The sequence below is a fragment of the Mustela lutreola genome, chromosome 14 (assembly GCF_030435805.1).
Source record: "Mustela lutreola isolate mMusLut2 chromosome 14, mMusLut2.pri, whole genome shotgun sequence".
NCBI classification, from domain to species: domain Eukaryota; kingdom Metazoa; phylum Chordata; class Mammalia; order Carnivora; family Mustelidae; genus Mustela; species Mustela lutreola.
The window spans coordinates 54,391,501-54,415,755 of NC_081303.1; positions in this window are offsets into that span (position 1 = coordinate 54,391,501).

Here is a 24,255-nt window from a genome sequence, read left to right on the forward strand (position 1 = left end):
CTCCTCAAATGAAATTTTGAAAATATGTTTAATCAATGAAACTTTCATATTTAAAAATCTACACAAAGTAATTTTTTGAAAAAAATTTGCAAAATAAGTGGATATTAAAATGCTAATGCATTCATTTACTATGTTGCTCATGGTTTTAAGGGTGATCCAAATTAGCTTAATTTTAATGATATTTTAAGGCAATGTAAATAAATAGTTAAGATAACCGTTACTGATTTTACTTATGTGAAGAATGACTTTCTGAATTATTGAAATAGAGAAATGATCTACTATCTGAAAGTTTCACAGAAATCCTCCATACAAAAAAAAAAAAAAAAAAAAAGAGAGAGAGAGAGTGAAGAAAACCATAAGAGACTCCTACCTATAGAAGACAAGCTGAGGGCTGCTGGAGGGGAGAAATGTGTGGGATGGATTAAACAGGTGATGGCCATTAGGAAGGATGCTTGTTGTGATGAGCACTGGGTGCTATATCTAGTGATGAATTACTAGATGCTACTCCTGAAACCAATATTACACTATATGTTAACTAACTAGAATTTAAATAAAAGTTTGAAAAAAAAAATGAAACTAAACAAAGGAAAAAGAGAGACACACACACACCAAAAAACAAACTCTTAACTATATAAAAAAAAAAAAAAAAAAAAAAAAAAAAAAAAAAAAAAAACAGATGGTTACCAGAGGGATGATGGGCAGAGATAGGTAAAATAGGTGAACAGAATTAAGAGTACACTTAAGAGTGATATATGGAGCTGCTGAGTCACTATACTGTATTCTTGAAAATATTACTGTATATTGACTATATTGGAATTATAATTAAAAAAACATTCTAGGGATAATTTACATACAACAAAGTGTAAAAAACAAGCATATAAAAAATCATCTATAAAACTAGAGAAGGGGTACCTGTTTTAAAGATAGAGCAAGGCTTTTCTTTTTCTCCTAAAAAATAAGTTTATTAGTAAACTACATAGCTATAGTTCTATTATTAGCAAAGATCTTTAAACAATTTTAGTTCCTCCAAGAAAATAAGGAATTAAAAGCAATATGTCCACAGAATCTCAAAATCTTATTTTTCCTCCTTCCACTGCCATTATCCATTAATTGTATGGGTATACATCTACAACAGTGGAAATTTTACCTGTGAATTATACTGGTGTTCCCATAGAGGCAAAATGAAATTTTTTTTTTACATTTGCTTTTTGATAGTCAGTAGGAAGTTCATTTGGATCTAAATATTATGGAATTAGAGTTAATTGGAGGATTCCTTCTTTTACTTCTTAAAAGAAGAAGTAAATTAAATTAATTTCTGGCTATAATTGAAATTAAACACACTGGTCTGTATGACTGAAGATGATATGTTGCCATACTAGACAGGGAAAATTAAAATAATACATTAAAGCAAGAAATTAATAATACAACTTAATTAATGTATTAAAATAATACATTAAAGCAATGAGCTCAGAAAAGATTAGAAAATCCACCTGAACTCAGAGCATAAATATTTTCCCAGTTTGTGGTTAGTGCTTTGACTTTTCTCATTATGTTTTGCCATATGGAAACTTTCATTTACTGTTATGGAATTATCAATTAGTCACTCTAATGGTTAAACTTTCAAAGACTAACAAAACCAAGTATTGACAAAGATATGCAACAACTAGTCATTTGAGAATTCCTGGGGTGGGGGGAATATAAAGTGATACAACCATTTTTTGAGATCATTTGGCAGTTTACTCTAAAGTTAAAAATATATATACCTATACTCAGCAATTGCTCCTATGTATTTTCCCCAAAGAAATTAAAACATATACCCATAAAAGACTTTTATTAGCATGCTCAGAACAGCTTTATCCCTAATAGTCAAAAACTGGTAAGAACTTATCTTCTGATAGCAGGATAATGAATAAACAATATTTGGTATATTCATAAAATGGGATACTACTTCTCAGAATGAATCTCAAATACTACATTGAGCAAATTAAGTCAGATGCAAAAGAGCACACACCATAAGCTATCCTTTAACACCATAAGCTATCTTTTAGATGACTTTCTAGAAAAACCAAAACTAATGTATTATGGTAGAAAACAGGGAAAGGGTCATTAATTTAAAAGATCATGATAAAACTATACACTGGTGAACATGTTCTATATCCTGATTGGGCTGTGGACCATATATATATTATGTACATATATAATACCTTTCTGTATGTTTGACAAATATAAAACCAGACATTTGGGGGGCAACTGGGTGGCTCAGTCGGTTAAGGATCTGCCTACCTTCAGCTCAGGTCATGATCCCAGAGTCCCAGGATGCCTCCCACCCACATCAGGCTCCCTGATCAGCAGGGAGTCTGTTTTTCCCTCTACCCCTCACCCCACTCACACTCTCTCGCTCTCAAATAAATGAAACCTTTAAAAAAAAAAAAAAGAACATACATTTTTAAATGTAAATTATAACAAAAATATGGGTGGTATAGCAAAAAATAACACGAAATGAAATCAAAATGTACAAAATAATTATATGGATAAATTAGATGATATATGGTATTTTGTCTAGAGAAGATGCATTTAAGGTTCAAAGTGTTTTAAATATATGGTCTACTTTCACCTATTATAATACAATTTAGTTCTCTCTGGAATTGGATCCTCCAAACCAGAGTTCAAGTTGTTATTTTTTTTTAATATGATTTCTCTGTTACATGAACTGTTCAAACAGATAAGATTGAATTCTTCACCATATCTGGGTTATAGTAAAGTCTACTCAGTAAAGATAAATGACTAAGATCACAAGCTTAAATTTGAATACTTCAAAGACCACAGAGAATATTAAGTTTCTTCACTGTACAATGTGACCATGTCCATCTCTACCCTTCTCTTTATGCTACTATCATATACCTATTTCATGGTAGAAAAACATCTATACTAGACATGAAATGGAATTGAAATGTACTCCAAGTTGACTAGTCAATGTGACTACTTATTAACAGAAAACAAAATTATCTGACAAGAACAGATTTGAGCTATTACAAATCTCTAACCCTACTGGAGATACATACTCTGATCTCACATTTTCTTTCTTAACTATTTTTTTCCACTTCCCCAACATCTGCTTCATTTATAGTCCCCATCACTTTCCACAAACACTCCCAGTTCTATTCCATCTGAATAAATCTGATCACATGCTACCTTCTATAATACACTTGTACTTTCTCTAAACTCCCATAGCATTTTAAAGTTTATATCATATTAACTTTTAACTATGCAATATTCACTTATGGTGTCTCATATCTTATCTTGCTAATTTTAAGCTTTTTCAGATCTTTGTTAGATGTATTTATATACCTCGGTAAATTTTATTGTCTAAGTATTTAATAACACAAATAACTATATAACAGATAGTTATAAAAATAACAAATAACACAAATAACAATATGCTTTTATTCTTACTCGTCAGAAGTGAAACCATGTTAGAGTTTATAGTATAGTGGATACAACACTGTGACAGGAACAGATGCACATGTTATAGACCTCTCTCTGTCACAGACAACAAATGTGGGCTTAGTAAAATAATTTAAAACTCTATTTTCTGTTTTACCAAGATGGCAGCAATGATATGAAATATGCTTAGCTCACAAAAAACTGCTTGTTAAGAATTACATAAAATATGTCTTTGAAGAATTCAAATGTTATGAAGAAAAGTGATCTTAAATAATAATTGATTGGGAAAGAATCATTTTAAAAAAGAGAATATAGAGAGAGAAAAAAGAGAAGACATAAAAAGAGGAGAAAAAAGCAGAGAGGAAAGAAAAGACCGAGAAGTAAAACTATTTTCTCATGAAGTTACTATGTAACATTACAAAAAAAAAAAAAAAAAAGCTGTAATTTCAATGGAATTCAATAGACTTAGTAATGTTTAGTCATTCAAGATGCCAAAGCATCTTAGGATGAGTATGTCCACATTTTTTTTGTTGTTGTTTTGTTTTGTTTTTTTGATTTAGCCAACTATGGGATATATTTTCTCATGATACTAATTTTAAAAGCTAACAAACCTGGAGAATGTATACTTTAGTTTTGAAAGACAAATTCAGTGTGATAGGAAGAACCATCTCCCAACATTCTCACCCTCGATCATTCACACTAGTTTGTTTAGAATTTTTGTAGCTGACATTAAGGTGATGGCCTTCATGGCTGGGAGAGTATCGTGGTTTATTCAGGTGAGCCCAATCTAATCAGAAGGAGTCCTTAAAGCAGAGAACTTTCTCCAGAGGGTGTCTGAGAGATGTAGTGGAAGACACAGAGAAGATACAGGACTCCAGGAGGAAGGGGACACTCGGAGTGTAAGAGGGCCTAGACAACCAGTTGCTGGCTCTCAGATGTAGGGGCCAATGTGCCCAACTGGAAGCCTCTTGGAAATCACAGAAAGCACGGGGTGAAATGCAAACAGCCACAAAAAAGCAAAGACTGGTCCTTATCTGACATCCAGCAAGGACACTGAGACCTCCATCTCAGAAGAGCAAAGAAGTAAATCCTGTCGATAACCTAAATGAGTCTGACAGCAAATTCCTTCCTAGAGCCTCTTACAGGAAGGCAGTCTTGTGGACATCTTGAGTTTAGCCTCAGGAGACCATATACAGAATGATGAGATGATAAATGGGTGCTGTTTTAACCCACTAGACTTGTGATAATTTGATAACACAGCAACAGAAAACTAATATGCTGATAAAACCAGCTTTCTGGGCTACAAGGAGAAGAAAAATAACTCTTAGACTCTCTAATATAAGTTTTCCTAGAATTCCTAAAACACATGTTCTAAATTATATAACAGAGTTCATCCATCAGTTCAAAAAAAGAAAACTTGATGGGGCACCTGGGTGGCTCAGTGGGTTAAAGCCTCTGCCTTCAGCTCAGGTCATGATCCCAGGGTCTGGGGATCGAGCCCCACATCAGCCTCTCTGCTTAGCGGGGAGCCTGCTTCCTCTTCTCTCTCTGCCTGCCTCTCTGCCTACTTGTGATCTCTGTCTGTCAAATAAATAAATAAAATCCTAAAAAAAAAAAAAAAAAAAAAACCAACCTTGATTTTATTCCAAAATAATATCCACACGATTTCTGTTCTACTCATTTATATGGGTGTAAACATCGTTTTCTTCATTTTCTATAAAGGTAAGCAATTGTTTGATACTCCAGTAACTACATTGGATCAAACATAAGTATTTTACAAGATATCATATCTTATAAAATGTAAAAAGATACTGTGAGGGAGCTCACTGCATTTGCATCTTAGAAAGCTACATGAGCCAATGACCAGACACTTTAAAATAGTCTCCCTGTTGGGTCAAAAAAGCATGAGGTTATTCTTGCATATCATAGAAAGTTCATTATATAGATGGAGATAAATTCTTCAATGTGAAAAACATGCCACTTGCCATGTGGCAGTTGAATTCATGGTCCAATTGTAAAATGTATTGTGTGTGACCATGTAAATGTTTCTTTCCAGGTACTTATGTAAGACTGAAATATTTCTTTTCAGCATTCCATTCCCTTCTGGTCTCTAAATGTATTTTTATTTACAAAATTTTTCTTGCCTTTGCATCCTTGAAAACAAAACAAAAAATTAAGACAATTCCTGGTGTCCAAAGCCTTTGGATCAGCCTCCTAAATACAAAAGCATGACAAAATAGATTTACACCCATTTAGGTTTCAAGAGAGTTGAAGAGATGTAGGTCATGCACATTTTGATAAAATGATCTGATAAAACAATAATATTTACAGAATAGTCATATAGAGTAATTTTTAAATGTTATGTTTTATTTTCTAACAAGGACAGTCAATTAAAAATTGAAACATTTTATACATCTAATGATTTCTAAATATATCCACTGCAGACAGCCTGTGTTATTTCAAGTCCCTCCTACCAAGACTTGCCAAATACTAGCTTCAGAAGAAAAATCACTCACTGTAAAACTAATTAACCATGTGATTCCTATGGAAAAAACCATCTCTTTGTTATAAGAAAAACATTCAATTTTCATTTACTTAGGATTATAACAAATATTGAGTTCCTTTATCTGGAGCATTTTTCTTGTGTAGGGGTTGCAGCAAAGGACAAATCAGATGAACTACATGGAGAGTGATTATACAAATAAAATAAAAGTGAGTGAGTGAGGTGTTGGTGATAGGTATTACTATTTTAGTTAGAGTGTTCAGAGAAGAAGAGTGTAGGCATAAGAATAAACTGAGAGAATGAGTCATGAAGATTTCTGTGGGTAAGAGTTTTAGCCACCAGTGACCCTGATATGGAAGTAAAATTGGCTTGTTGACATATGACAAAGTAAACAATGCAAGCTAGTGAAGAAGTTGAGCATCATAATAGAGGACATAACCAGAATAAGATTATATAAGAACTTCTAACATCACAAGGATTTAGAACTCTATTATATTTTTTATTATAAAAAAAAACCATGGCAAGTGATAAACCACTTGCATTTAAAAAACATTTCTTTGACCACCCAATGGTAAAAAAATTGGTGTGAGAATGGGAACAGTGAGTCTAGTAGAGTGAACTTTGTAATAGTCCAAACAATTAATGATGATGGCATGGAAAAGCACGAGACCTATGGAAGTGATGAAAAACAAAAAGACTGGGGGAATGTTTTAAGGAAAGAATAGAAGTTTCTGGTGGATTAGATTAAAGGAATAAGATAAAGAAGAGATTCAAGATGGTCACTGAGGTGTTTTCCCAAGGGACCAGGTGAAGCTGGTATACTTGATTAAGATGGGGAGTAGTGAGGGACAATATTTCAAACAAACTATCCTTGAACCTGTTGTGGTTGAGATGCTTACTGGACAACGAAAGAAGATATCAAGCTCAAAATTGAATATATCAGTGTGGACCTTAGGAAAAAAGCTCTGTCTTGAGATGTAAATTTAGGAGGAGTCATTAACCTTCAAATTATATTCAAAGTATGAGGCTAGATGACTTACAGAATAGATTTGGACAGAAATGATATGAAGTCCAAGTTCTAAGTCATAAGACATGATAATATTTAAAGCATAAGAAGAGATGATGACATCATTAAAAGTCCAGAAAGAAACCACTGGTGAGGTAGAAGAGGGGTGTGTGATCTCTCAGAACAAAGTGAAGAAAGGTTTCAAGAATGACAGAGTGATCAACTGGATATTTTTGAGGTGGAGTAGGTTGTGGACTATAAGACAGAATTTTAGATTTGACCATACATAAAGTCCTAATTTAAGTAGATGTAAGAAAAGTGGAGAAGGGATACAAATACAGAGTGGAAGGAGTGAGGATAACTTAATGAGGTAGTTGAAGACAGACTATGGTGTTGTGCATGTCAAAGGAGCAGGAGCTTGCTTAGAAAGGGGGTGGTAACAATGGCCCTAGGCTGGCAATGAGCCACCAAGGGGAGTCTCTACAAATCTTAGTCTAAGTAATTCATGGGAAGGGAAGTTATTACTCAAAGAAGAACCTAAGAATACAAGAAAATCTGAGTTTCTAGAGAGCACTTTAAAAGTTTGAGAGGCTGGGAAAACGTGTGAAATCAGGTCAATTTATGGCATGTATATAAGCATAAAAATCCAGGATAAAAGTCCTTTGACTTTTTGTGATGATTAAGGGAAACAAGGCATTATTTTGAGGCATTATCATCCTAGAAATGATTATTGTTTTAATGGAGAATGAACTCCAATTCCAATTCCACTTGGGACTGGTTTCTTGGGCAATTTGGAGTGTTATGGTTGGAATTAGTAAGTGAGGAAAGATGGACATAAGTTTTCTCCAGGAGTATGGCTAGCTCTGATGAAAGTAATAGTGAAGCCAGCTGAGGGTCTTTGACACAACTTTGTAGAAAGAGAATAATTACATGAAGTTTGTGTAGGTGAGTGTGTACATATGCACTTCTCTCTTGATTCAACAAACATATTTTGTACACTTTCCATATGCTAGACTCTGTGTTAGATCCTGGAGATATAACAATGAGCAAAGCTGACATACTTCCTTTAATCATAGAGCTATTTGCCTTCATTATGGCCTAGATAGATTTCAAGATCGATCTATAGGTTAAAATCCCTAAATAATAAGGTCTCTTAGAAATGCCACATTATTCACTTTATTCTCATTTAAATTAATCTGAAAAAATAATAATGCCCTACATAACATCTGACAAATTTTTATCTATGGACACCAGTCTCCTACTTTAAAAGTGACTTGGGGCATCTGGGTGGCTCATTTGGTTAAGTGTCTGCCTTCGGCTCAGATAATTATCTTGGGGCCCTGAGATCCAGTCCCAGGTCGGGTTCCCTGTTCAGTGGGGAGTCTGTTTTTCCTTATTCCTCTGCTGCTCCCCATTTGTGCTCTCTTGCATCCTTTCTAAAGTAAATAAATAAAATCTTTAAAAATAAATTTAAAAAAAATAAAATAAAAGCAACTTGGTGGGGCACCTTGGTGGCCCAGTCAGTTGAGCTTCTGACTCTTAATTTCAGCTCAGGTCATGATCATAGCATCATAAGATCGAAGCCCAGGTCAGCTCTGTGCTCAGCATGGAGTTAGCTTGAGATTCTCTCCCTCTCCCTCTGTCCCTACCCCGATTTGCATGTGCACTCTCTCTAAATTAAATTAAATTAAATTAAATATAAAAGTGACTTGATAGTTTAGTTTTCCACTAAATTTATGCACTTAACATTAATAGAGTCAATATCATAAAGTCTGATGTTAAGTTTCATGGTTATGATTCTCTTAGTACTATGTTTCTTAATTATCTATAAAATCTTTCCATATCAGAAAATCTGCTGGATGGTAAAAAAGAATGAAATTCTATTTAGAGATTTTGATTTATAAATAAAAATACACTTACTCATTTTGACTTCCCTATAGCTCTTGGGAGAAAGCTTAATTCGACAGTTTAAAATATTCCCTCCAGGCATCTAATCCTTAACAAATTTACTTAAGAGATTTCCTATTTGACATAATAACCTTGCAAAGACACAGGATTGCTTAATTTAGGCAGGTTTAATTGCCTTTATGACCACAGTTTCAAAAAAAAAAAAAAGCATTCCAAAAATAATAAATATCTTACACCCTGGCTCTTTAGAAAAATAACAAAATGTTTCTATTAATTCTGAGATTACACCAGGCTTGAAAGGGTGGTACAGAATGAAGACTACTATTCACAATCCTTAATCATAAGAATTGATTCACATCCACAACAATATCAAAGGGAATATTTGTTTTAAATAACTAAAATTTAGTTTACAGACCTTCAAACATTTTCTATTATGAATCTATGAAATCATTAAGAAAAAGTAAAACATGTAACAATAAACAGAATAAAGCAGACCATTCATAATTTTGAATCTATCATGAAATTTTTATAAATCAAAAAGAAAAACTAAAGGCATTTCAACACTTAAGATCTTTTTCCTAAAATGGCAAGGAACTGGCATCTTCATGTCAGACTTACATGGAAAGGAGGCAGGAGACATTTGTAGTAAATTGGATGTGATCCGGCCCACAATGACCTTAATTGAAATTGAAAAATTCACAGGAGACTGATTACAGAAGTGGGAAGTTAAAGATATGGAAATTACACTTGATAGAAATGACACAGTTTTAGCTAAGAAGGAGAGCACTAAAGGCTATAAAAATGGAAAGTGATGGCCTGGAAAATAAGCAAGGAGCATGCAGCATCCAGGGTTTTTTGTTTTGTTTTGTTTTTTTTCCTAGAAATAGGATTTTTTTTATTATTGTATGAAAAAATAGTTACTATTGCCCTGATTTAACTCACTGAAAACCAATGTTGTATACTAACACAAACTGTAGAACTTTCAAAACACTTATAAAAGTGTTTTGCCAATTAAAATTCATGTGAATAAGTTTTAAGAACTTTCTCTACTTTGAAAAATTATATTGTTGAATACTAATGAAGGAGGAAAAGAAAAAAATTTAGTTCACAAGTTAGTGCCATTTGCATATCTTAGATGTTATACATTCTCAAAATTTTTATGATTTGGAGGTGAGCTCCATTTCAGACTGTTAACTCCTTGAAGGTGATTGCAGAATCATATATAACTCTTTAACATCCACTCCATAAACATCATTGGCAATTCTTTCAAGTTTTATACCTTCTCCACTTGGCCTTTAAATGTATAACTGCTGACAGCTCAGAATTTCACTCAGAGCTCTTTTAAATTGATTCTCTTTTCCAAGATCGTATCATCTTTTTGGCATGGACTTTAATGCTCTAACTTCTCTGCTAAGTTCAGGACTCTGTACAACAGTCCATAATAGCCTGCACTCTCTCCATGTGGAAGTCAGATAGATATCTCACAGCTGATACTTTCAAAAGAGAATTGTATTTTTCCTCATCCTCCAAACACGCTAGCCCCCCAAAATCCTCTTTTCAGTATAAGGTATCATTATCCAAATACCTGCGATAAAAGACTATAATTCTATGATACTTTGATATACTGATACTTTTTTCTCTCGTATTCTATGTTCTGCTCATTAGCACACCATACCAGCTCTACCTCCAAAACATTCTATAAAATTCAAATTCTCCCCATCTCATTTTAGTTCAATTGTCCTTGTGGTACAATGTGGATCACTGACATGTGAATGGAAACACAAATCAATTTATCACTAGGAAAATCAAAGTTTCTAACTAAAGGCCTAAAAACTGAACCTGTGATCAGTTTATTTCAAGCAGCATTTATTCAGCAATTAAGGGCCAGGGTTGTAAAAATAAAATAAATATGATGGGATTTAATTTTTTTATCAAGATTTATTGACTACATGAGAGCACTTTTGAAAACACAGTGCTTACAAATAAAACTCTTAAATCTTCGTAGTAACCTTTAAGGAACATGCTGTCACTACTCAAATTGTGTCGCAGATGGGGGAACTGAGTCTCAAACGGATTGAAAAAATTGCCCAAGGACACCCAGATGATAAATAGCAGAGCCAAGACTTGAACCTGAGCCTTATGGCTTCACCACACTGGGCAGTTCATCGTCCATACTGTGCACTTATCCCCCCTGTAATGAACACATAAACCAGTGGGGAAACTATAAGAACAAACAATTTTAGTATATAATGTGTGAAAATAAAGTTGTGGCTGCAGTAAAGTTTTTTAAAGACTGGGTAATATCATCTAATTTAAGACATGTTAAAAGACATTCATTGAAAAAGAAATGCCATGGAAAAGCAGCTGAGAGATGGGGAATAATAGCATTTTTATTAGCATCAAATTTGACCTGGTGGAGGGCACGAGACCCACTTATTCATTTGAAACGTTTCTTCAGTGCTTACGCAGGGCAAGCCCTGTTCCAAGCAGGACAGATACAAGACACGCTAACAGAGAGCTAGATTCTAGATGAAGGAAAAAGAAAACAATCAACTGGCAAATACATTCAGATGGTAAAGAACGCTGAGAAGAAATCAAGATGGGCTGGAGAGAGAGAAGCACGTGGGAAGGACACGATGGTAAGAAGAGAACTGCAAAGGCCACAAGGCAGGGATGGGACCAGCTGGCTCTGCGATGGTGGTGAATGTCACTGTGCTTGAACACAGAAATGTGTAAGATAAAATCTGAGAGTAGGCAGGGTCCATATAATACAGTCTTAAAGGCCATGGTGAGAACTTTTCAGTTGCTTCTAGATGTAGTAAACTGCAGGATTCAAAGAGAATTACACATTTTTGCAAAACCTGTTTCAGTTACATGTCTGCTATGGGTTCTCTGTGGTCCTGCACTACACATCTTTGCTCTGAGATCCAGACTGAAGGAACAAGCTCTGTCCAGGGCATCGTCTTTCCGGCTGCCAAGGAAAAACAGCAAAGGTACCCTTACATGGCGTCTTTTAAAGCTTCCTCTCAGAGGTGACCCACACCACCCTTATTCACATCTGAAGAGCCAAAGCAAGTGCCTGGCAATGTCTAAAGAGGAGGCAAGGAAGTACCTATAATCCTGTAGAGGTAGGCACTATGAATGATTAATAATTTACTACATTCACAGCTGCTGTGAAAAAAATTGGGGGCTAAAAATAAAGATTTTGAGTGGAAAGTAGTGGGAGCTCAGTTACAAGCAGGACTGGCACAAGATGACTATGACCTGACTAGGAGTGATGGTGGAGGACATGGAGATTAGTGGACAGATTTGGGATATGCTGTGATGGTCAAGTGGATAGGGTTTAATGGTGGACTGAATGAGGGCGGGATGCTGAGAGAGAGAGATAAATGAAGGTTGATTCCTGTGCTCTAAACAGGGGAAGCTGCAGAGGTTCTTGGCTTTTGATACTTAGCACCATCAAAGCATGCTGAAAACTTTTCATCCAAATATGACTACTTCTGATATTTTGTCAACAATGCCATAACTTAATGCCTTCCTCATTTCCAGCAATAACAAGTTGCACAATATCAAAGTAAGTCAGGCCTTTCATAATAATTAGGAAAAATAAATATTTTAAGAGAAAAGAGCAGGCATAGCTTCCCATGATTTATTTCTGCTTAATTAATAAGGAAATAAAGGACTGTAACAGTACCAAAATCACATTAAAGGGCTACTTTTACTGTGTAAGCGTATAATATAAGCTTATGTTGAAAGGCAAGGGGACACAAGAAAGCAAGTACAGCAGAGACAGAAGAAAAAATACAGTGTTAAACAGAAGAAGAGAAGGAGTTCATGGAAAACAATTACTTGTAATGTGAAACCAATTCATTTACTTGATTTCTCAACACAGAATATAGACATAGTATTTTCTTTACCAAAAATCACAACACCTCATGCAAGCCTATACACCTGTTAAAACTGGTATCCTTTTTGCCACAAAAGGAAATAATATTTAAATCATCATTGTCCAGAATAAACATCTTAGATAAAATCACTTTCTACTGCAACAAGAAACTTATGTCTTCTCTGAAAAGAATAACCTTTTCAAGTAAAAAGTAACAGACAAAAAATGAATCAACTACCCAATCATCCCATTGGAGAAACTGATTAACCTAAGAAAGAAGAAAAGATTCTGGTAATTTGCAAAGACTTATACACATGCTTAAGCTATTGCCCTAGCACACATCCCATACCCAACTTACATCAATCAAATTAGAGTATGTCACAGTTACCTCCTTTACCCTCTTTGAATTTATTCCCCTCACTCATGACCCCATACTCCTGCAAAGAATATTTTATCTGGCAGGGTGGTAGGCGCAGGCATGTGACTTTTACTAAGCTTATTACAAAGTAAAGTGAATAGTTGTCCCACAAATTTGGCAACTTCGTAACTATGAGAAATTTTAAGGGGTATGGTATATTTCATGATTCATTTGTTTTGCCCTTAGGGAACTCACCAATTCTCTTATGAACTCATTTTGTGTCAGAAATAGAGATAAGATTAAAATAGACTTGATTTAAGTCATAAACACTACTCCTAAATATGATGCATTTTAAATAAAAATTTAATACTAAAATTAGTAGGGCTTTTCTTTTGATGAGTTCATAATAAAAATCTAGGAGTAACAGTTTAAGAATAGTCCATCAAATTAACACTAAATCTCACACAACTGACAGAATAATCCATACAAGTGATGATTTGGGGACTAGTTGTAAATGTGATAAAATAAACAGAAGATTATCCTTCCAGGTTCTAGTAAGAGTTCTAATTTCAGGATGCAAGCTAAAAGATTTTAAAATAAAAATAAACCATGTTATGTGCAGAATAAAAAGAAAACAAGATAAATTAATATGTACCACTACTGGAAGACACACAGTGAGGGAAAAAAAATTTTAATGTAAATCTTTTGCAACATTAGACTTAAGTTAATGGACATGTAAAAAAGGGCCCATCTAAGTAAAAAATCAATATGCTGAATTAAGCTGTTCCTTCCAGCCTGTTATAACTATAAAAGTCAAGTATCTCCCTCAGTTTAAACTCCTCAATTTAACATCAGCTGAAGAGAAGTTTATATATGGAAAACAGAATCAACTGAGAAAAAAAATGCTCTAGAATGAAATAAATAGTAAATGTTAGTAGACACAGTTACAGATAAAAAGACATAAAAGCAGATACAGAGATACAGAGATAGATATATGTTTAGTGAACAAATACTGAGTTTAAACAAACAGTTTAATAGTAACTTCTTTTTTAAAAATGACGATGTGGGCACCTGGGTGGCTCAGCCAGTTAAGTGTCTGCTTTCAGCATAGATCACAATTCTGGGGTCCTGGGATGCAGTCCCATATTGGGCTCCTTGCTCAGTGTGGAACCTGCTTCTTCCTCTCGCTCTGCTCCTCCCTGCCCTGCTCAGTTGTACTCTCTCTCTCTCAAATGAATAAATAAAACATTTAAAATAAAAATTAAAATTAAAAAAAAGGCAATGGAGTCATGATTAGCAAAGTCTACTCAGCTTGCTGTTTACCAAGTCATTTAATATTTTTTTTCCTTCAAGATTCTCTATTTTTCATTCTTTAAATTAGTATCTCCAAAAGGCAGATACTACTAAAACTTAAATCTGTCCATTTTACTGTTTATCAGCACTTCTGGTGTTGGATGAGTAGGAGGAGATATATAAACTAGTGACTACAGGGCGTTTCTCCATCACCTTCAGAGATTTTCTCTCTCCCTCTCTATCTGGCCCTCTCCCCGCTCACATGCGTGCGGTCTTTCTCTTAAAAAAAAAAAACAAAACAAAACAAAAAAAAACATCTAAGTCTTGAAGATGCAATCTTTCCAATTCATAGGCTCTTCATTCCTTTCCTATAGCTGAGTCGTGCTTACTCTAACTCAAGAATATCCTCCTTTCCTCCATCTCCCTTTCTCTGCTTCTGCACTAACTCCTTAAAATTATAGATTCCATGTGATAAATATATTCCCTTGTTATCAATGCAGTTCATTTTAATGTTGAACTTCATCTATGGAATTAATTTTTATCATGTTCTACAATAAAGTAGGACATATTTACTGCCTAACACATGAGAAATCTGAGCCTCGAGACATCTGTGGACTCTATAGCCACATTTTCAAGGGAGTCTGTGACAAATCCAAGCGAAGTTGGCTATAGCTCCTAATTTTTGTGTAAACTGTTCAATTATTTATCTGAAGTTTTCAGATTAGTGGCTATTTCAAGAAGTTCATATACTATTTCCTCTGAAATAGCAATCATAAAATATAAACACAAAAACTTGAGGAAAAAACTTGAGGCTACTTTTTCAGTCATTTCTTTCACTGGCAAACTTTTGAACTGATAATGCACACCAGCTCACCCCATTCCTCCCAGCCCCTGTTCCTTCATCCTCTGTAACTGGACTCTCGGTGGTTGACTGGTTGACTCTAACAGTGGTGATGAAGGCTCCAGTGAGTTCTTTCTTTAACGCATTTAGCGTTTTTTGAAAATTTCTCCTCATTTTGTTTCTATGAGACTGGACGGCTGCACTATACTAATCTTCCTTCCATATCATCACATACCTCCTCTCCCCCTCCATTTGTCCCTTGTACAGCTTCAAAAGGAACATACTTTGAGGATGTCTTCAGCACTCTATATCTTAAACTATATATCTTTTTCAGAGATCATAAAAACTTGGCAGCGTCTCTTCATCTCTATTCATGAGATATATTAATGCCTACAAACATACACACCCATAGACTGATGCCTCCTCTCACATGTGTGAATGTGCGTATATGTGTACATATATGTGCTCACATATGCACATGGATATCCTTTCATGTCGTTCCTGTGTAGGCAGGGTGTGTGTGGAACCATAATGTACACATCTCTCCTGAGCCCAATTATCTTAATGATCTTCTCTATCTATCTACCTCAATGCTCTATCACGTCAATATTCTGTATTAAAAATGAAATTCATTATAATTTTTCTCTTATGGAACTGCCTTATCTCTGTCATCTTTTGCTTGCATTTAGCTCATCACTCATCTTTTTCTTCTACAATTCAACCAATGACTTTGTAACATCACTTCTTGTTTTTTTTAATTATATCTTAATCTAGATTTTTATAAACCTATTACAGCTATATTTATAATTTCTAACAATACCTGTCTATAGTCTTCTGAATGGGTATTTATCCCTGTTCCTCATAAAATAAAGTATTTAGGGCACTCTGAAATAAGTATTAAAAATAAAACAAATATTAAGTAAACAAATGGAATTTATAAGTGTTATTCATCTAGCTACTCAAAATTCAAGCATCTGTATATTCTTCAACTTTTTCATAGAAACTGAAGTAGCGGGACAATTTTTGTTTGTTTGTTTGTTTGTTTTTTCTCCTATTGGGGGTTCTGTCATCTGCTTTCTAAGGCAGTGCCTGAGTTGTGGACATAAAATGAGGTTTTTCAAAATCTTAACAAGCACTTCTGCAATACCTAAAATGTAGATGTGACTATATCTTAGATACTTGGATATTTTGAAATTATCTGCTCAGATATTATAAACTTGATAGAGGAAAAAAAGGAACAAAAAATAAGACATTATATTAGCATGGAAAATGCTTCTCTAAGGATCTGCCTTTTTCCCTCCTTCGCTTCTCTAATTTATCAAAAGCCACTCATCTTGACTGGAAGATTCTTTATATTGATTTCTGGGTTATGATTATATTATCAGTGACTAACATATTCACCTTGTTGATTTGGGAATGGCCCATCTACAAATATATCACAACATCCATTTGACTGATATTCAGAATCAAGCGAAAGTGGAAACAGACACAAATTGCTCATCTCAAAGCTCTAATTTCTTGTGTTAGACAAAATCAAACTTAAAATTCTGTACACTTTGCAGAAAAGCAAAATGATATTATGATAAGTTAGAAACTATGGTAAATATGATCAACTACTGTTAAGTCTCACATTTCATTTAGACTGACACACAATTAAGACTGCTCTACTGACTAAAAATGAACATACTGAAAATAGAAGCAAAATGCAGATATCTCCTTAAAGATGGTACTCATTATAACTGGATAGTAAAAGTAAAATCAGAATTGGATGGCAAAATTCAGTCAGTATGAACTGACCTGCCTTAGGGGAGGTAAATCTCTCATCTTTTCTTTTCATTTTTTAAATTGTGTTTCCTCTGTATTAACCTGAATTTTAAAAGTCACCACAAGAAGTATCCAACTTTAATTATTATGATTATTGGATGCTCTTCCACCCTCTAAGTCTCTTTTTTCCTCTCATCTTGTGTTTTTTATTTTCCTTTCGTCACATATATCATCAGAGTACAAAATGTACAATCTATAATAAAGCTGTCAGTGTTCAAGCAACACGGGGAAGATTCCAGAAGAAACCATAAAATGTACAATTCCTTCTTTCATATAGGTTAAAAAAGCTGAGGTAAATTCATCTTTAAAGATGCACTGTGTTTCCTTGGGATCATCACTCGACCTCAACTCCATGGATAAAAAGAAGCTATTTCAGCAATTACTGAATAAAATATCAAAAATTATACATCCAAAATTATCTGTATAGTAGCAAAAATACTGATTGAGTGTGGCAAATGATATAAATGTTTATCTAAAACAACTACCTGTTCCATAGCTATATACCTCAAGGAATACTAATTTAAATGTTTTAAAGAAGATATTGTTATAAACTTGAAATTGAGTTTAGATGAATATATGACTTATTTTACATGTACAGTAAATATTTCACATTTTCTTGTACCTTTATATGATTTTGTAGGACTTGCAGTGTTATTACAAAATGGGTAAACATTAATTGAGAAAAAATAATTATAATTGAATGTAGATTGCAAGAAATGAAGGCTAAAAGGTAATGATGTTCCGTATATAAACATACCAACAGAAGATGTTTACTTAATTTTATCTAGGCAATACTGCTCAAAATTAAAATTCTAATGACTGTAATTACTAGTGCACAAGCAAAAGAATATTAAATACAGATATAATTTTTCATTAAAGATTTTAAATCCATTCCTTTTTTATCCTGACGCATAGTCAAGAAAAACATCAACTCATATATTATTGTTATTAAAATAATTACTGTCTCTTTTTATGTAGTTAACAATTTAATCTATATGTATGAAATATTACAGAATAATTAAAGAAGCAAGTTATAAATGTTCCAATGTGCTAAATACCAGCTATACTGAAGAAATTTAATAACAATTCATTATTCATTCACTTACTATTCTATTATAAATGGAAAACGAAGTTGCTTATAAAACATTGAGATCCCATTTTCATCTACTACAAAGCCATGAATTTCCATATTTAAAATAAAATCTATTAATAAAACAGGATGTCAGCAGTTATTCAACATCAAAAGCAAAATATATTTCAGATTATTTGTACTTGTCATTCTTGACCCATTTTAGAAATCATACATAGGTCATAAAAACTTTTAAAAAGGATTGTCTAATACATGAAAAAGTGCTCCATATCACTCGGCATCAGGGAAATACAAATCAAAACCACAATGCGATATCACCTCACACCAGTCAGAATGGCTAAAATCAACAAGTCAGGAAATGACAGATGCTGGCGAGGATGCGGAGAAAGGGGAACCCTCCTACACTGTTGGTGGGAATGCAAGCTGGTGCAGCCACTCTGGAAAACAGCATGGAGGTTCCTCAAAATGTTGAAAATAGAACTGCCCTATGACCCAGCAATTGCACTATTGGGTATTTACCCTAAAGATACAAATGTAGTGATCCAAAGGGGCACGTGCACCCGAATGTTTATAGCAGCAATGTCCACAATAGCCAAACGATGGAAAGAACCTAGATGTCCATCAACAGATGAATGGATCAAGAAGATGTGGTATATATACACAATGGAATACTATGCAGCCATCAAAAGAAATGAAATCTTGCCATTTGCTACAACATGGATGGAACTAGAGCGTATCATGCTTAGCGAAATAAGTCAAGCGGAGAAAGACAACTATCATATGATCTCCCTGATATGAGGAAGTGGTGATGCAACATGGAGGCTTAAGTGGGTAGAAGAAGAATAAATGAAACAAGATGGGATTGGGAGGGAGACAAACCATAAGTGACTCTTAATCTCACAAAACAAACTGAGGGTCGCCGGGGGGAGGGGGTTTGGGAGAAGGGGGTGGGATTATGGACATTGGGGAGGGTATGTGATTTGGTGAGTGCTGTGAAGTGTGTAAACCTGGTGATTCACAGACCTGTACCCCTGGGGATAAAAATATATGTTTATAAAAAATAAAAAAAATTAAAAAAAAAAGAAATTAAAAAAAAAATGCAACTCTATGAAGAAATATACAATAATGTTCAAAAAAAAAAAAAAGGATTGTCTAAAAATAAAAGAATATAAACCTGAACTGTATGAAAAACAAATATTTTCATATGATATATGGAAACAACAGAACAAAACAGAGTTTAATTATTCATTGATATTCAGAGGCATTTAGTCATAGAATAGAATATAATTTCTTATGGAGTTGAAACAACTTATAGAATGGAAACTCTTACACTGCACACTGAGATAGGGCTTTACGACTTGTATCTATCATACAGTCTCTAGTTGTATTTCAATGTCTACAGACAGCACTATTGCCTCAAGACTTTCTTTTTTTTTTTTTTTTTTAAAGATTTTATTTATTTATTTGACAGAGAGATCACAAGTAGACAGAGAGGCAGGCAGAGAGAGAGAGAGGAGGAAGCAGGCTCCCTGCTGAGCAGAGAGCCCGATGCGGGACTCGATCCCAGGACCCTGAGATCATGACCTGAGCCGAAGGCAGCGGCTTAACCCACTGAGCCACCCAGGCGCCCGCCTCAAGACTTTCTGAAATCCATCTGCAAACTCTTCTCATGTAGCTTTATTTATTTATTTTAAGATTTTATTTATTTGACAGAGAAAGAAAGACAGCAAGAGCAGGAACACAAGCACCAGGAATGGGAAAGGGAGAAGCAGGCTTCCCGCCTGGCAGGAAGTCTGATGTGAGGCTTGTTGCCAGGACTCTGGGATCGTGACCTGGGCTGAAGGCACATGCTTAACAACTGAGCCCCTCAGGTGCCCTCATGTATCTTTATTCTTTTAAAATATCTTATTTCCTAACTTACTGCTATTCAATCTTTAGAAACTTTTAATAATGTAGATTCCCAGCCCTTAACTGTAAAGTCAAAACACCTGTAAACAATGATATGGCAAAGGAATCCATTTCCCTTTTACAGGAATCTGAATGTCCTAAAACTCCATGCACTAGAGGTCAGGAGGGAAACTGAAAACCAAGTAAGAAAGCAATTAAATTTTAGTCAGTTGTTTAGGTATATCATCAACATGACCTGTATTACCTTGCTCTAACATGTAATCAATTAATAGCAAACTTTGTTTTGTAATATTGAAAACAGTTTTATAAATATTTTATGAAAGGAAAAAATTTATTAATAGTAATACTAGTTACTAATTAATAATATTGGTACTAATATTATTAAGTCAGATACAAGATTTACTTTCCAAATTATGCTTAAATAACATCTTTTAAAATTATAATGAGGTATGAGGCAGTGCTTCATGATATTAAATCTTCATCCTTTATTAATGGTGGTAGCAAACATTCACCCAATACTTATATATACAGCATTGTCCAGAAGTCCTACAAATAACAACTCTTTTAACCCTTGTAAGACTTATTGATATCATTATTTTACAAATAAGGAAGGCACATAAAAGAAAGTATTCTGTCCAACATCACATAACTAGAATTTGACAAAGATTCTAATTCGAGTAGTCTCCAGAACCATACTCTTAAGATAATTATACTACCATGTTTTTATACATGATATTATTTTCTTAGTGTTCTAGAGTGTTTAACTTCAGATCAAGTGGATTAGTGTATATAAAAATATCTGCTATCTAGCAGGCAGTAAGTCAAAAAAATGTGTTTTTTTTCCCCCTTTCTGTCCTGGGCTGCACATTCACCTTCTCGGTAGGATGCAAGTTTCTGTTTTCATCTTCAATGTTCTCTATCATCACAAACCATGTATGGTAGCTTTTCCATAGGTGGCTTCAATCCAACTCTTATCCCTAAATAAGTATAACAGTGAAGCGCATTCACTTCCTGCTGGTAACTTGGCTCTAAATCAGTTTCCTTTCATACAAAGACGAATCACAGGCAAAGATTTCTAACAAGCCGTCTTCATCGCCAATTAATCAAACTGAGGCATAATTTTTCCCTCCACTTTATAAGTAGCAGATGTAAATTTAAAGAAAAAGCAAATCCCTTTTTACCACTTTTCAAAAATTAAAAATAGTATGGGCAAGCGAGATAGTGGAAAACTTGATAAAAACCCCAAGATTAAAACTAGCTGTCTCATTTTCAACAGAACAAGATAGCTGGCTCTTTGTGATATTTTAAAATTTACAAGACAGTGATGGAGAATGAATGACAAAATGGGTAGTAGGATACTGGGGATTATACACTGAAGTTACCCAGTCCTCAGGATGTAGAAGTGTTCCAGGGATGGATACTTTGGCTGGATAAAATATGATATTTCATGGAACATTTTCACTAGCACATGCTAAGTAAGTTACCAGTATTATTTTTCACGTTTGGATATTAAAGAGGGAAATGATTGCATGGAGCACTGGGTGTTACATGCAAACAATGAATCATGGAACACACATCAAAAACTAATGATGGGGGCGCCTGGGTGGCTCAGTTGGTTAAGCGGCTGCCTTCAGCTCAGGTCATGATCCCATGGTCCTGGGATCAAGCCCCTTGTCAGGCTCTCTGCTCGGTGGGGAGCCTGCCTCCTCCTCTCTCTCACTCTCTGCCTACCTGTGATCTCTGTCTGTCAAATAAATAAATAAAATCTTAAAAAAAAAACAACTAATGATGTACTTTATGATGACTAACATAACATTATAAAAAATTATTTGTACTAAGGCAATTGTCTTTATTAAATATAAAATTTGAGATCGATTATGAAGATTTACGAAGCATCTTTTCTAGTATTTAAAATATGAAGGATTTGCTAATTTACTTCTCCTCCTCCTCTGCAATAGCCATTCTCTTTTCAGGGGGAATCAATTAGCATATCCATATTTCTTTTCGATAGACTCCGACTGTCCACGCTTGGAGATCCTTTCTGATAGCAAGTGATCTCTCTGGATCCTTCAGCATCTTGGTCCCTTGACAGCCACCGCTTTTTATTTTTAAACCTTCCGTTTCAGCAATTACACAGCACTAAAGTTAATGACTTGCAAAACTCTTGAATACCATTAAAAGAAGGAGTCTGCACATTTATCTTTTAACTTTGTGTCTGTTCTACTTTCCATTCTTCTTTAAACATTTGTTCTTCTGTAAAGGCTCAGTAGGGAACTGTTCCCCACAGACTCAATCAAGTGTTCACTTTCACTGAGCTTTCTAGCAGCAGATTTAATACATTTATTTGGACAAAATTAGGTCTTTGGAATACAGAGCAAGCTCTCAATTTATCTAATGACAAAACAAAACCCAATCAAAAAGATAAAATAGACCCTCGTATTACCAACCTTACAAATATAACATCTGTCAGATATTTCTTAATAAATTGGTTTTAAAGAATCAAATGTTACAACTCCATAAACAAGAAGAAAACTCCAATATATGCCCTTCATATAAAAAATAAAAATGAAAATTCCCTTACAGTTTTTGTATCTTTGCTCTTTTTATCGTTTTTTTAAACTTAAATGAAAAGAAAACAATTGTTCTGGGGGTGCCATGATGGCTTAGTCCGTTAAGCATCTAACTCCTGATATCAGCTCAGGTTTTGATCTCAGGGTTGTAAATTCAAGCCCTATGTGGGAGCCCGCAGTTGGTTTGGAGCCAACTTTAAAAAACAAAAGAAAGAAAGACAGACAGAAAGGAAGAAAGAAAGAAAACAAATATTCTGTATTAAAATATTTAAAGTAATGAGCTTATTTAAATTTTTAATCATAACATGTATCTAAAAGTCATTCAAAAACCTAACCAAAGAGGTAAAGGATCTGTACTTGAAGAACTATAGAACACTCATGAAAGAAACTGAAGAAGACACAAAAAGATGGAAGACTATTCCATGCTCATGGATCGGAAAAATAAACATTAAAATGTCTATGCTGCCTCGAGCAATCTATACTTCCATTGCCATTCCAATCAAAATTCCACTGGCAATTTTCAAAGAGCTGGAACAAACAACCTGAAAATTTAAATGGAATAAGAAGAGACCATGAATGTCTTAGGATATGTTGAAAAAGAAAAACAAAACTGGGGGCATCACATTGCCTGATTTCAAGCTTTACTACAAAGCTGTGATCACCAAGACAGCATGGTACTGGCATAAAAAGAGACACATAGACCAGTGGAACAGAGTAGAGAAACCAGATATGGACCCTCAACTCTATGGTCAAATAATCTTCAACAAAGCAGGAAAAAAAAATACAATGGAAAAAAGTCTCTTCAATAAATGGTGTTGGGAAAATTAGACAGCTATGTGTAGAAGAATGAAACTTGACCATTCTCTCACACCATATACAAAGATAAACTCGAAATGGATAAAAGACCTCAACTGAGGCAGGAATCCATCAGAATCCTAGAAGAGAACATAGGCAGTAACATTTGTTTATTCATTCATTTAATCAATTATGTGTGAATTTTGTATGGTACAGTAAATTAGATATTGTTGTCCTCAGTTTTTATTCTATCTTATCCTTCACATAAACTGTAGATCATAATTTTGTATGATCTTCGACATCAGCCACAGCAATTTCTTTCAAGATATGTCTCCAAAGGCAAAGGAAACGAAAGCAAAAATGAATTTTGGGGACTTCATCAAGATAAAAAGCTTCTGCACAAATGAAGACATAAAAATGGCTAACAGACACATGAAAAAATGTTCATCATCACTAGCCATCAGGGAGATTCAAATCAAAACCACATTGAGATACCACCTTACACCAGCCAGAATGGCCAAAATTAACAAGACAGTAAATAACGTGTGTTAGAGAGGTTGTGGAGAAAGGGGAACCCTCTTATACTGTTGGTGGGAATGCAAGTTGGTACAGCCATTTTGGAAAACAGTGTAGAGATTCCTTAAGAAATTAAAAATAGAGCTTCCTTATGACCCTGCAATTGCACTACTGGGTATTTACCCCAAAGATACAGATTTAGCGAAAAAAAGGGCCATCTGTACCCCAATGTTTATAGCAGCAATGGCCACAGTCACCAAACAGTGTAAAGAACCAAGATGCCCTTCAATGGACGAATGGATAAGGAAGATGT